This window comes from Marmota marmota, unplaced genomic scaffold (genome assembly GCF_001458135.2).
Source record: "Marmota marmota marmota unplaced genomic scaffold, marMar, whole genome shotgun sequence".
Lineage (NCBI taxonomy): Eukaryota > Metazoa > Chordata > Mammalia > Rodentia > Sciuridae > Marmota > Marmota marmota.
Window position 1 is genome coordinate 4,189,286 of NW_026000170.1, and position 12,744 is coordinate 4,202,029.

Consider the following 12,744-nt stretch of genomic DNA (forward strand, 5'->3'; position numbering starts at 1 on the left):
TTTCTCTCAGAATTTTGATTACTTATTATAGTGCTAATATTTATTTTGATTCATTATATGTTCATAATCTCCTTCTCCACCCAGGAGAGGGTAAAATCCATCACTTTCATATATCATTACATAATGTTCTGGAGTGTGTACCCTATTTCTACTAAGTTACCTGCCAGCATTATAGTTAAAAAGAAGAGAAGTCTAATTCCTATAACACTTAGGTTCAGTTGTTCATTTGTTTAGATGTTTTCAGACACTGTTTTGGCAATTTTCTTTAATCATGAAATAAATGAAAATTCAGCCATCAGTAGAATATACTTCAAATTCTTTTTCTGAACTTTACACAAATTTTTATTACATAGGGTTGTCACATTATTGAATATTTCTCTACTTTGAGCACAATTATTTTTATTCTCCATAGAAAGGCTGCTTATGAACTTCTCATCTGATGATGGCAAGCCCTAAAATCCTGATTTTAGCAGAGTAGTAGTGCCAAAGCCCGGCTGGCTGGGCAAAATAACCGGGGGAGTGACGAGCAAGTTTTGTACGTTGATACAGCAGGAGTGGAAGCCATTTATTGTAGGACAACAGAGGTATTTATACATTCCACACAGCTTATCTTAATTAACATAAACTAGATACAGCAGTCAACCAATAAGGAATCTCCACACTTAATGGCTTGCTGGCGCCACCTCACAAACCACTCCCCCTGGCAAAATACCAGGCGCCATCCTGACTTGTTTACAGACTCTAACATCTCCCCCTTTTGTTTAATTTAAATAACGACCATAGTGGTTTTTTACACAAACACCATAAATAATCTGCTACAAGCAGAAGGGGAAGATACAAAATGCCACAATACCAAGCCAATTGATGGCTCCATGCAAGAAGCAATTGGAAATATTATACCAGCAATGACACCGTTAGCAAAGATACCGAGTTACAATTTGTTGTAGATTACAGTTTGTTTTCTTAGTACAGGTAAAGCAGTGTAAATAGATTAACTCACAGTCCAGGTAAATCACAGTCCAGGTAAGTTCTGCAGGCAGTTAGCTTGATCTGAAGTCTCGTCCCCTTCTCAGCAACACTGGAAATTTTTCCACCCTCGTCCTCACCGGCACTGGGTTGAAGGCAGGAACTCTGGATGGCTAAAGAAAATCCTGTAGTATTCCACTAAGAAAACAACCTTCTGAACAATATAGTAGTTATTGACATTGGAAATGACCAAACCTCAGGGACGCCGGGTGCGTCCTCTGCCGCCAGACCGTAGCATCCTGGGCAGCCCCAGAAGGCCCCGGAGAGAGTCTCGGACTCAAACTGCTTCCGGGCATAGGGAGCAAAAGCTTTCGAGACTGGGCCTCTGGGTCAGGTCTGGATTTGGGCGCATGGCAGTGGCGTCCAGCTCCCAGCTCCCAGGGCGGGGAAGAGCCCGCTGCCATTGCTTGGAAAGTCCTTGCTGCTCCAATTCATATACCCTCCGGTAACGAAAAGTATTTAGTAATAGTCTTTTGCTGCAACTTTTTTCCTGGCAATCCTTCCTCCTCTGAACTTTCTTCTTCTTTCTGACTATAGTTCCTGGGATCTTATTAACATATGCCCTAATTGCTCTTGGTTCCATTGGGGCGCCTCTTTCCCTTATCAATTTACCTAACACCCCTTCCATATTTTCATCACAAAGACAATACAATACACTGAGACAAAACAAGACACAAACATACTGCATCAATCTTCTCCATTTTCTCAAAATGGCCATTTTTCCTCTCGCCCTATCTGCCTAGGGACGAGCAGATTTGCTCCTGTCCTATCTAGGGATGGGCAGCTTTTTTTTTGTCACTTACCCCCAAGTGTCCCGGGGCTCCCCGTAACGGGCCACCATCTGCCGCATAGTAGAAGAAATGTTTCAGTGAAAGCAGTACATTGATACATGGCTCTTTCACCCAGTATCAGAACTGTACAAATGTCTTATAATTCAAAAATATAAAATAAATGATCTGTAGGCATGTACAATCACAGCAGCAAACCATTATATATTGTCAACTGAAACAAGTAACTGATGGTTATTGTGATTTTCTGAAACATCAGCCAGACTTTTCCTTGGTCATTTTCTTCAACTGACTTCTCTGTCTTGAGCTTCCTATCATAGTTCATTATTTAACAATGGCAAAGTACCATTCTGAGAATTAGAACATGCCCCCTCCTACTATACCACCTCCTATTCCACCCATTGTTCCCATTCTAGGGTCCTTTTCTTCTTTAGAAATTTCTGTGACTACAACTTCTGCTGCAGTTAATGTAGAAGTGACTCCAGCAGCATGCAATAAGCAGCATGCAATAAAGCTTGGATGGGGCAATGATTCCTTTTTCCACCATATTCACAAAGTCAAAATCTTCAAGCATAGCATCACAACCAACTTCTGAGGAGCTCTGCAGAATTTTCTCAAGCATCAAAGATCCTTCAACACCTGCATTCTTAGAAATGGTCATTGCAGGAATTCTGAGTGTTCTTTTAACAATTTCCAATTTTTTGATCATCATTAACTGGAATTAGTGAGTCCATAGCTGGAATCTATGGAAGCAGAGCAAAAAACGCACCCAGAAAAATGCCTTCTTCAACAGCAGCTCTTGTAGTATTGAGGGGTTCTGTAATCTTTCTTTTCATTATTTTCACTTCAACATCACTTTTCCCACCAAACTTCAGCACAGCTATTTCATCTGAAAGTTTTGCCAGTTGTTCATTCAGTTTTTCCTTTTCACATTCACTCAATGTGGTTTCTAATTGTTCTGTGATTTCTTGAAAACACTTTTCAATTTGACTTCTACCACCTTTTCCTTTCAAAAGTATGGCATCATCTTTGGTGACAATGACCTCTCCAACTTATTCCTAAATCATGAGGCTGAACATCTTCAACATTTAAAGTCAAACCCACCTCACCAAACACTGAGACACCAGTAGCAATAGCTACATCTTTCAGTTGGTTCTTTCTGTTGTCACAAAAACCTGGAGCTTTAACAGCAACAACCTGAAGACCAACTTTTAGCCTATTCAAAACAAGTGTACTTAGAGAAACTTCCTCAACATTTTCAGCAATTATGGCCAAGGGTTTAGGATGAACAGTGGCAATTTCAAGAGCAGGTACAATGGACTAGATGCTAGAAATTTTCTTTTTACTCAACAGAACATAAGCATCCTGGAATTCACATTTCTGATCTTCTGCTGTATTAATAAATATGGAGAAATACAGCCTCAACCAAACTTCATGCCTTGAATAATTTCTAATTCATTGAGTGTTTTTCCATCCTTTACTGTGATCACATCCTTTCTTTCAACCTTTGTCACTACATCAGAAATGATGTTGCCATTTTCTTTGTTTCCATTTGCCAAAATCATAGCAACCCAAGCAATTTCTTGGGTTGCTTAGGAGTTGTCACAGGTTTGACTGCTCCTTAAGTTCAGAAATTACAGCATCAAGAACTAACAACACACCTCTCCTGATTTCCACTGGATTAGCAACTTTTCTAATTTCTTGAAGACTTCCTTAGCAATAGAGTGTGCCAGTCCAGTAGTAGTGGTGGTAGTGCCATCTCTTACCTCTTCATTTGTATTAATGACAACATCTTGAACAAGTTTAACTAAAATATTTTTGTATTTATCCTTTAAATTAATTGACTTTGCAACAGTCACACCGTCTTTTATTACTTTGGGATTTCTCCAATTCTGTTTCATAATTACTGTTAATCCCTTCGATCCCATTGTAAGGCTACAGCATCAGCCAAGAGATCTACACCTTGAATCATCAAGGCTTAGGCATCTACACCAAATTTTATACCTCTGGCAAAAACACAAATGCAATGAGGAACCAGTGCCCTAGACACTGGTCTCATTAGACAAAATGCCATATTTAATGGAAGCATTTCTGTGGGGCGTCAGCAGGAAGTACACATGCCAAGGCAGGCAGTCCTGAGCTAGTGAGGTCAACAGCTGAAGGTGTGAGTATGCCCAGGAAAGTCTGGGAATTATGGACTCTCATGCCTGTCACTATCATTGCCCTGATAAGGAAATCCCATACACCTTGGTATGGATGTATACCAAAGTCCTCCATCCCTTATCTTCTGTAAATTTATCCTAGAGAAATTACAAGATGAATGAACCATTGCAGCTGGAGAAAGATACTCACACTTAATATCACAAAGTACAACGCATAAAGCATATGCCACTGAAAGTTGGTTAAATGTGTATATTCATGGAAAGGAATTCTGGGAAAGCATTTTTTTTTTCTTGCTACAGGGGATTGAACTTAGGGGCACTCAACCAGTGAGTCATATCCCTAGCCATATTTTGTATTTTACTTGGAGTCAGGCTCTCATTGAGTTGCTTAGCCCCTTGCTTTTTGCTGATATTGGCTTTGAACTCGCGAACCTCCTGCCTCAGCCTCCTGAGCCGGGGAAAGCATATTCAAAAACACACAGATAAAGGTTTTTATTAATATAAACAGTCATAAATAGTGTATAGCTCAATGAACATGCAGGCCTCTATGTATCATATATGATATTGTATCACATATCTAAATTTCCGAATAAAAGTAGTTATGCCAAGTGTGATTGAATGTCTATCATACATCAAACTTTGCCACAGGTACTGAGAATACAGTAATAAAATAGCCATTTTCTATAATTTGCATTGTACTAGGGAGACATGCATAAGAAAATAAGCAATGGCCCAAATAGTATTTTATTTAATTTAGATTTAGACACAAATAGCTTTTGTTGAAGTGCAGAAATATGTTTTAAAACCAAAATTAAACTAAATATTTCAATGCTGGCTATAATAATTTTAATTTCTGGCAAGAAAAATATCCATTTGTTTGTTGTAAATTTAATTTTTAAAAAAAGGTGGTTAGTAAAAGGTATAATTTCTAAGCTATAAATTTTCCTAATATTAACATATTTTTGGTCTCTGTTTTAGTGAGCTTTTTCACTGTTGTGACTAAATGACCTGACAACTGTTGAGAAGGAAAAGTTTCTTTGAGGGCTCATGGTTTCAGAGGTCTTAGTCCAAAGAAGGCTGGCTCCATTCCTTGGGGCTCATGGCAGAAAATTGTGGCTGGCAGAGGGAAGCAGCTCACATGTTGATCAGGAAGCAGAAAGAGAGACAGACAGAGAGAGAGAGAGAGAGAGAGAGAGAGAGAGAGAGAGAGAGACTGACTCCATTTGCCAGATACAAATATATACCCCATAGCCACGCCCCCAAATGAAAGACTTCCTCCAGCCACACCCCACCTGCTTCCAGTTAATCCCATATTAATTCACTGATTAGGTTAAGGCTGTCACCCAATCATTTTTTCTACAAACCTTCTTGCATTGCCTCATGTGTGAGCTTTGCGGGGATACTGCATCTAAACCATAATAGTCTCTTATTGCTGATTTAACAAATGTGCACAAAATTAATGGCTATAAATGACACAGATTTATTATTTTACAGTTTTGGAGTTAAAAAAAAAAAAAAAAAGTGTTTCACTGAGCTCAATTCAAGGTGTTGGCAGGGCTAAGTGTCTTCTGGGAGCTCTAGGGAAAATTGCTTTCCTGACTTTTTTTCAGTTTCTAGAGACTAGCCAAATGGATTGTCTTGCATTCATTTAAAATGTCAGCAGTAGCATCAGTTCGACCTCTGCCTACATCATCACATACGCTTTGTCATGCTCTCTTCTAACTCCTGTTTTCATTTATAAAGAACTTGGCAATTTCACTGGGTTTACTTAGATATTTCAGTATAACTTTGCCATCTCCTTTCTTTAATCCCATCTTCAAAGTCACTTTAACTATGTGAAGTAATTGCAATAATTTGAACACGGTTTGAGTGTGTCTCCGAATGCTCATGGGTTGACATTTCATCCATACTGTCAGGTCTTAAAAGGGTGGAAACTGAATCCATCTGTGATATTCAGAGATGGGGTATTTAAGAGCTTATTAGGATTAAAGTCATCAGGATGGAGCCCCCATGATGGACTTTGGAAGATATTCTCCTTTCTCTTGCTTGATACTACCCTGTCCCATCTCAGGATTCTGTCAGCAAAAGGCCATCACCAGATGCAGCCCCTTTACCTTGGAATTTAAGAACTGTGGGGCAATATAATCCTCTTTATATAACTTATCTGGACCTGTGATATTGCGTTACTGGTGACAGAAAATGGAATAATATAGCACATCCACAGATTTGGGGGATTAATATATGGGTATCTTTGAAGGGCCATTTTCTGTCTACCTCAAAATAGTATGTAATTTCCCACAATTATTTAAAGTGTGCTTCACAAATTTTTGTTGCAAACAAAGAGGCTTTCATTTCAGATGGATCAAGTCTGATTTTAAAATAAAATAATTTGAAAGCCAGGGATTCTTATTTTTGTGCATTGAATGGCAGCAAACACAACAAAATCTGTCACTTTGAAAGAACAAATTGAAGGTAAATTTAACCTAATTTAAAGCTACAAGTCAAAGTATTTTCAGCCAAATTCTTTATCTCCTTGTGTTATAAGTACTTACCACTTTTCAAACTGTAAAAATTACTACAGAGAAGCTGAACCATGGAAATATGAATAAATCAATGCTTCTTAAAATGCAGTCTCTATATTACCATCACCTTCAACTGGGAACTTGTTAGGAATGCAAATTTTTTAAAACCTAAACTAAGATCTGTTGAATTGGAAATTATGGGGGCGTGGCTCAATGATTTGCATTTTTATAACCTCTCCAGGTGATTTCAATGCACATTCAACTTTGAGATTCATTGGAAATAGCAAAGCACTTTTAGAAGTCAATAATTTGCTTTTGAATTTCCCTCTGATTAACAGTGGTTCCTTCTTAAAGATTACTATTTCCAATACTTCATATGTACCTGCATTAGAGAGGACAAAAATTATTCTATTTTCATAGGAGAAAAAGATATTCTTTTCATGAAACTTTTAATAAATTTTATTAAGAAACTAAATAAGAACTTAAATCAAGTCCTATTCTAGGTATTCAGGGAGACTCTCATAAGTAAATGAAATTTAAGAAATGGGTGCAGCCACTCATTCCCAGAGTTATCAAGAACATCCTTAAGTAGTAAGATCATCCATCCCTAGGACCAAGATGAACTTGAATAAATTGAGTGAAATTAAGAATACATCTAGATACTAGAGACTTAGCCAGAGAAGGAGAGGATGATAAGACTAAATAGAAAACAAAAGTCTGAGCTGTCTCATGACTTGTGCATCTGGGAGTGAATTTGGGTTAACTTTAAATAAAACCAGAAAATCACTGAAGGGTTCTAAGTAATATAATGTGCTGGATGAATTAGGAATTAAGAAGAGTTAAGACTGTTAACACCAGTTTAAAAGCCATTGTGATGATACAAATGATAGTCTGACCATCCACAGACAGTTCAGAGGACTGAAGAGTGGGCCAGAAGATGTTGATTCAAAATTTATTATTGTATGCAATAACTTGTTCATATTATTTTTATGTTATTATGATATACACTTGGTATTATTTCTTTTAATGTCTGTTAGAATTCGGCTGTGAAATCATGACCCAGAAGTCTTCTTTTTTATAATTACTTCAATAAAAAACGCAATAATTTGGATATTCAAATAGATATAAAATTATTATTTCTTCTCGATTATATTTTCATAATTTGTTGACTTAAGGAATATATCGACTTATTTATCAAATTTATGGATGTAACATTTTTTACATAATAATTCCTTATTATCCTTTTAGTGCCTGTGGTGTGGAATCTTTAATGACCAATTAATGTGAAGTTACATTGCCCATTTGTCTCCAGTTACAGTAATGTATGCATTTGTTCCTTTTATTGGACAGTATGGCTAGGGATTTAACAATTTCGTTAATCTTTTCAATAAAAACTTTTTAAGTTTCATTTTTCTCTATTATTTTTTCAATGTCATTGATTTGTATTCTATTTATTCTTTACCTTTTCCTGGTTGTTTTGAGTTTATCCACATGCTTCATTTAATATTTCGGATTTTAAATTATGCTTCAGCTAAAACATGTTAAAATTTCTCACCAGACCTGTATTTTATGTGTGGATTACTTAGAAGTTTTTTAATCTCTAATGATTTGGTATTTTCCACATAGTTATATTTTGCTGATTTCTAGTTTAATAATATTATGGTCTGAGAAAACATGCTTTGATAATTTTATTATGTTTACTTATTGAGGTTCATTTTATAACCCCAATATTGTTTTCTTGGAAACTATTACATGGGCACATGAATGGAAGAGTATACTTTGCTGTTGTTCAGATTGTTCTATAGATGTGAGTTAGGTCATTTTTTTTTTAATAGTGGTTTTAATGTTATCTATATAACTGAAGTCTTTCTAAGTCTACTTGTGCTATAAAGGAATGAAAGCAGAGTTTCCAAGTTGACTGCCTTAATATTGATGTCCATTTCTTTATTCAATTGTATCAGTTTGGCTTCAGATATTGTGACTCTTTATTAGGGCTATATACAGTTAAGACTGCCATGTCTTTATGAGCATTATGAAATATTCATCTTTATTTCTTACCAAAAAAAAAAAAAATCCATGTTCTGAAGCTGTCTTAGTTTCTATCCCTGCTATAATAGATCAACACTCACTTTAAAAAAATTAAAGCAATGCAAATTTATTACCTTGCATTTCTGTAGGAACACATTCTGATGTCCATTTCAGTGGTGGAAATCAAATTGTCACCAGAGTTGTGTTCCTTCCAAAGACTCCAGAGGGGCATTCATTCCCTTGCCTTTTCAGTTTTTAGAGACTTCCAGAATTCCTTTTGTGTATTTCTTCTGTCTTTAAGGCCAGCAAGGACCTTCAAATCTCTCCCTTTCTCTGTGGTCTCTGCTTTCACCATCATGTTTACTTCTCTTATCTTCCTGTCTCCAACTTCATCTCGTTTTTTTTTTTTTTTTAAAGCGCTGTGGCATACACCTATAATTCCAGTGGCTCAGGAAGCTGAGACAGGAGGATGAGGAGTTCAAAGCCAGCCTTAGTAAGGCACTAAGAAATTCAGTGAGACCCTGTCTCTAAATAAAATATAAAATAGGGCTGGGGATATGGCTCGGTGATTGAGTGCCCCTGAGTTAATTCCCAATACTTCCCCTCAAAAGATTATTTTCTTTATTCTTAATGACTTAAAAACACACACTCACACATAAATAAAAAACTGAAAGACACAATCTTAGATGAATTCCATTCCCAGCATACAGTTTCACTAATTTTCCTTCTTTGTGACAAACGGTGAATGACATTTTTGTTTGTTTGTTGTTTTATTTTTCAGACCTAATATTTTCTGAGAATCACATACTAATATCAAGAAAAGCATTAATTCTAAATTATTATATCATTATAAGATTCAAGTAAATCTTAGGACAAATATATAATTTTAATTCTCAAAATGAATTTGGAAATATTTGAGACATTTTAGCTTCTGATTAATTGCAAATTTAAACAACATTTCCCCTTTAAAGACAAAAATAAAATACATATACATACACTAATATGATTTAGAGTTATAAAATTCCATCTTAGAATATGAAAACAGATACTTTATGAATCAGATATTTTAAATTTTTATTTTTTCTCTTTAGCTGTTCCACCATCTTTGATCCAAACCAGACCAAACCAAGTAATCCTAGTTATCATTTTTTGTTGTTGTTAAGATGGGGTCTTGCAACATTGCCCAGGCTGGTCTTGAGCTTGTGCACTTAACTGATCCTCCCAAGCAGTTGGGACTTCAGGTGTGAGCCACCACACCTGGCTTTCTATTTACTATTTTTAAAATTAAGGATCCAAATAAAAACTAGCCATTAAAATAATAACATTGTTAAGCACTTATTATGTGTCAGCCTCTGTCTAAGAACACACAAGTACAGGGAGCCAGGATTCAAATCTAGGAAACCTAGGACCTAGGTCCAAAGTTGTTCCTCCTCCTCCTCCTCCTCCTCCTCCTCCTCCTCCTCCTCTTCTTCTTCTTCTTCTTCTCCTTTTTTGGAAACATTGCTATTATTTAGATTGTTTAGATTTGTGTACTTTGCTGTTGTTTAGATTGTTCTATAGATGTGTGTTAGGTCATTTTTTTGGATAGTGGTTTTAATGTTATCTATATAACTGAAGTCTTTCTAAATCTACTTATGTACTTGTGCTATGAAGTCCTCCTCCTCCTCCTCCTCCTCCTCCTCCTCCTCCTCCTCCTCCTCCTCCTTCTTCTTCAATTAAAACAGGAATGTTGTATAGTCACTGAGCTACATCCCCAACACTTTTTATTATTTATTTTGAGATAGGGTTTGGCTAAGTTCCTTAAGACCTTGCCAAGTTGTGGAGGCTGGCCTTGAACTGTCAATCCTCCTGACTCAGTCTACCAAACTGCTGGGATTACAGGCATGCACCACCATGCTTGGCATGCTCCTGTTTTTTTCATCAGCTTAAAAATTTATAGTCCTGTAATGGATAATTTGAATTGTCAAATTGATTGGATTAAGAAATGCTGAGGATCAGAGGAATAAGAAAGCAGTAGCAGATCCAAGTTTGATTCTCCCTGAATGAGGTTTTCATTGCTGCTGTGATCATTTGAGGATATCAGACTTTGGCTCCTTCAGTCTTTCAAAGGGGACTCTGCCAGGGATTCTCCAGGGAGTTTCCAAAAGCGTTTGGTCTCAGACTGGGGTAGTATCATTAATTCCTCTTTTTGAGGTGTCAGCATCTTGAACTGCACAGCTACTGGTTCCTCCAGCTCTCCAGCCTTCAGACAGACATTGTGGACTATCCGGTTTCTGGTCGTGTAAGCCAATCTAATAATTCCTCTTTTTATAATCATACTGCCTGTTTATTCTGTTCCTCTAGAGAACCCTGACTAATACTAGTCCCCATATTTAAAACTTTATCTTTATCCCGTATGTCCTTCCAACTGTTCTATTTCATATTTCTGCCATTTCAAGACTTCTCCACTTTTCTTTAATTCTTCTCTTCCCACTAGTAAATAATAATAAATTTAATTTTTTCCAGGCCTAGATGATTGTATCCTTGACTCATCATTTTCCTTTCCTTCCAACAGCTAATCATGATCCTTGATAGCTTTTTAAACTAGTCATTTTTCTCTACTTAAACAAACTCTGTGTGGAAACTTAAATGAACTCCCATGCTGGCTAGGATGAGATAAATTGGTTTCTGCAGTATATGCAGATTCTGGACTCAATACAGAAGAAATTTGACCCAATATTTGTGCAAAATTTGCTTCTTTTTAATTTGGAATGAGATAACTAATAACTTTTCTAAGAAATTCTTCAACTCCCCCCTCTCCCCAGGTCCTTTATATTTGTTTGCAATTTTTCAGATATGGTGAGAGTAGGTAAGTCAAGATAAAACACTTTTTCCCAAAGTGGCTTATATTAGGATTTTTCTGGTCTGTTTTCAGAGATTTCAGAGATGTTCTATTCTTTTCATTTTTGACTTGGATTCTGCCCTGGAAATGTTCTTTGCTGTGGATCCTCATGGCTGCAGAGTTCATGTCAGCTACCTGGCACTTCCAGGCTGAGTTTCTGGGTCTGAACTGGGTGCTATGCCAGAAGTTTGCGAAAGCAAGGTTTTTCTGACCCGATTGACAGAACTGCCTCCTCTTTCCTTCTGTATGCTGTGGCCTCCACTCAGCAAAGGTGTTGGGTTGGGGTTGGGGGAAGGGCACGGGGACACAAGGGGTTGAGAGGGGGATGCTTCATCTCTTAAGACCCCCTGTGACTGCACCTGTTCTTCCTGAGTAACTCGGGACAGCTTCTCTATTATCACATCCAGAGAGTCCCTTGTGCCCTGTAATATCCACAGGTCTGAAAAATTAAATGGACATCTTTGGAGAGGAATTTTTCTGCCCAACACTGACAGGAATCTATTTTATTTGAATATATTCATGATCATTTTTTTCTTCAAATGTGTTTTATTTTGCCTTTTCATATACTCTACCAGTCTTTATGTATTTTACTTCTGTTGACCTATCTATATCAATATATCTAAAGTAAGTTTCTTATAGACAGTGGGACCTTGACTTCTTACCCTATGTATGCATCTCATTCATTTAACTGTTGTTTTTAAACCATCGATATGCACTGTCATTGTTAATATGATTTAAATTAACCATCTTCATAATTGTATTCAAGTCTGCCATCTTACCCATTTCATCTTTTCTCTCTTTTTATTACCTTCGCTGGGCTTAATTCAGATTTTTTATGTTCAATTTTCTCTCCTCTACTGGCATATTATTCATATATTTAAAAATAAATCTAAAATTTCTAAATAACAGAATCTAACTTAAACTAATATTTCTTATCATGAAGTATAAAAACCTTATCATAGTGTATTTCCAATCCCTTCTTCCCATAATGTGGATTATGCTGTCATATTGTTCATTTTCGCAGATGTTATTAACGCATCATGATATGTTCCTATTTTTTCCTTAGACAGCTATTTAAATTCTATAGTAATTAAACAGGAAAAGAAGAGTTTTATTTTACTTTTCTTTATTCCTTTTCCAATATATCTTTATTTTTTAAATTTAATATATCTAAATTATGGCCTAATAGCCAATGTAACTTACATCTGAGAAACTTCCTTTAACATTTTCTATAGAGTAGTTCTGAGAGCAGGTAATTAATTCCTTTTTTCCTCTGCGTCTTAAAAAAAAATCATGTTTCTATCAATCTGTCATTAATTTAAGATAATTCTGAGCAG

At 36.4% G+C, this 12,744-nt stretch overlaps 1 pseudogene; it reads right to left on the reverse strand.

Annotated features, from left to right (window-relative positions):
* Positions 1-2,171: 2,171 nt before the first annotated feature.
* LOC107154187 lies at positions 2,172-3,888 on the reverse strand (annotated as a pseudogene).
* Positions 3,889-12,744: the final 8,856 nt, after the last annotated feature.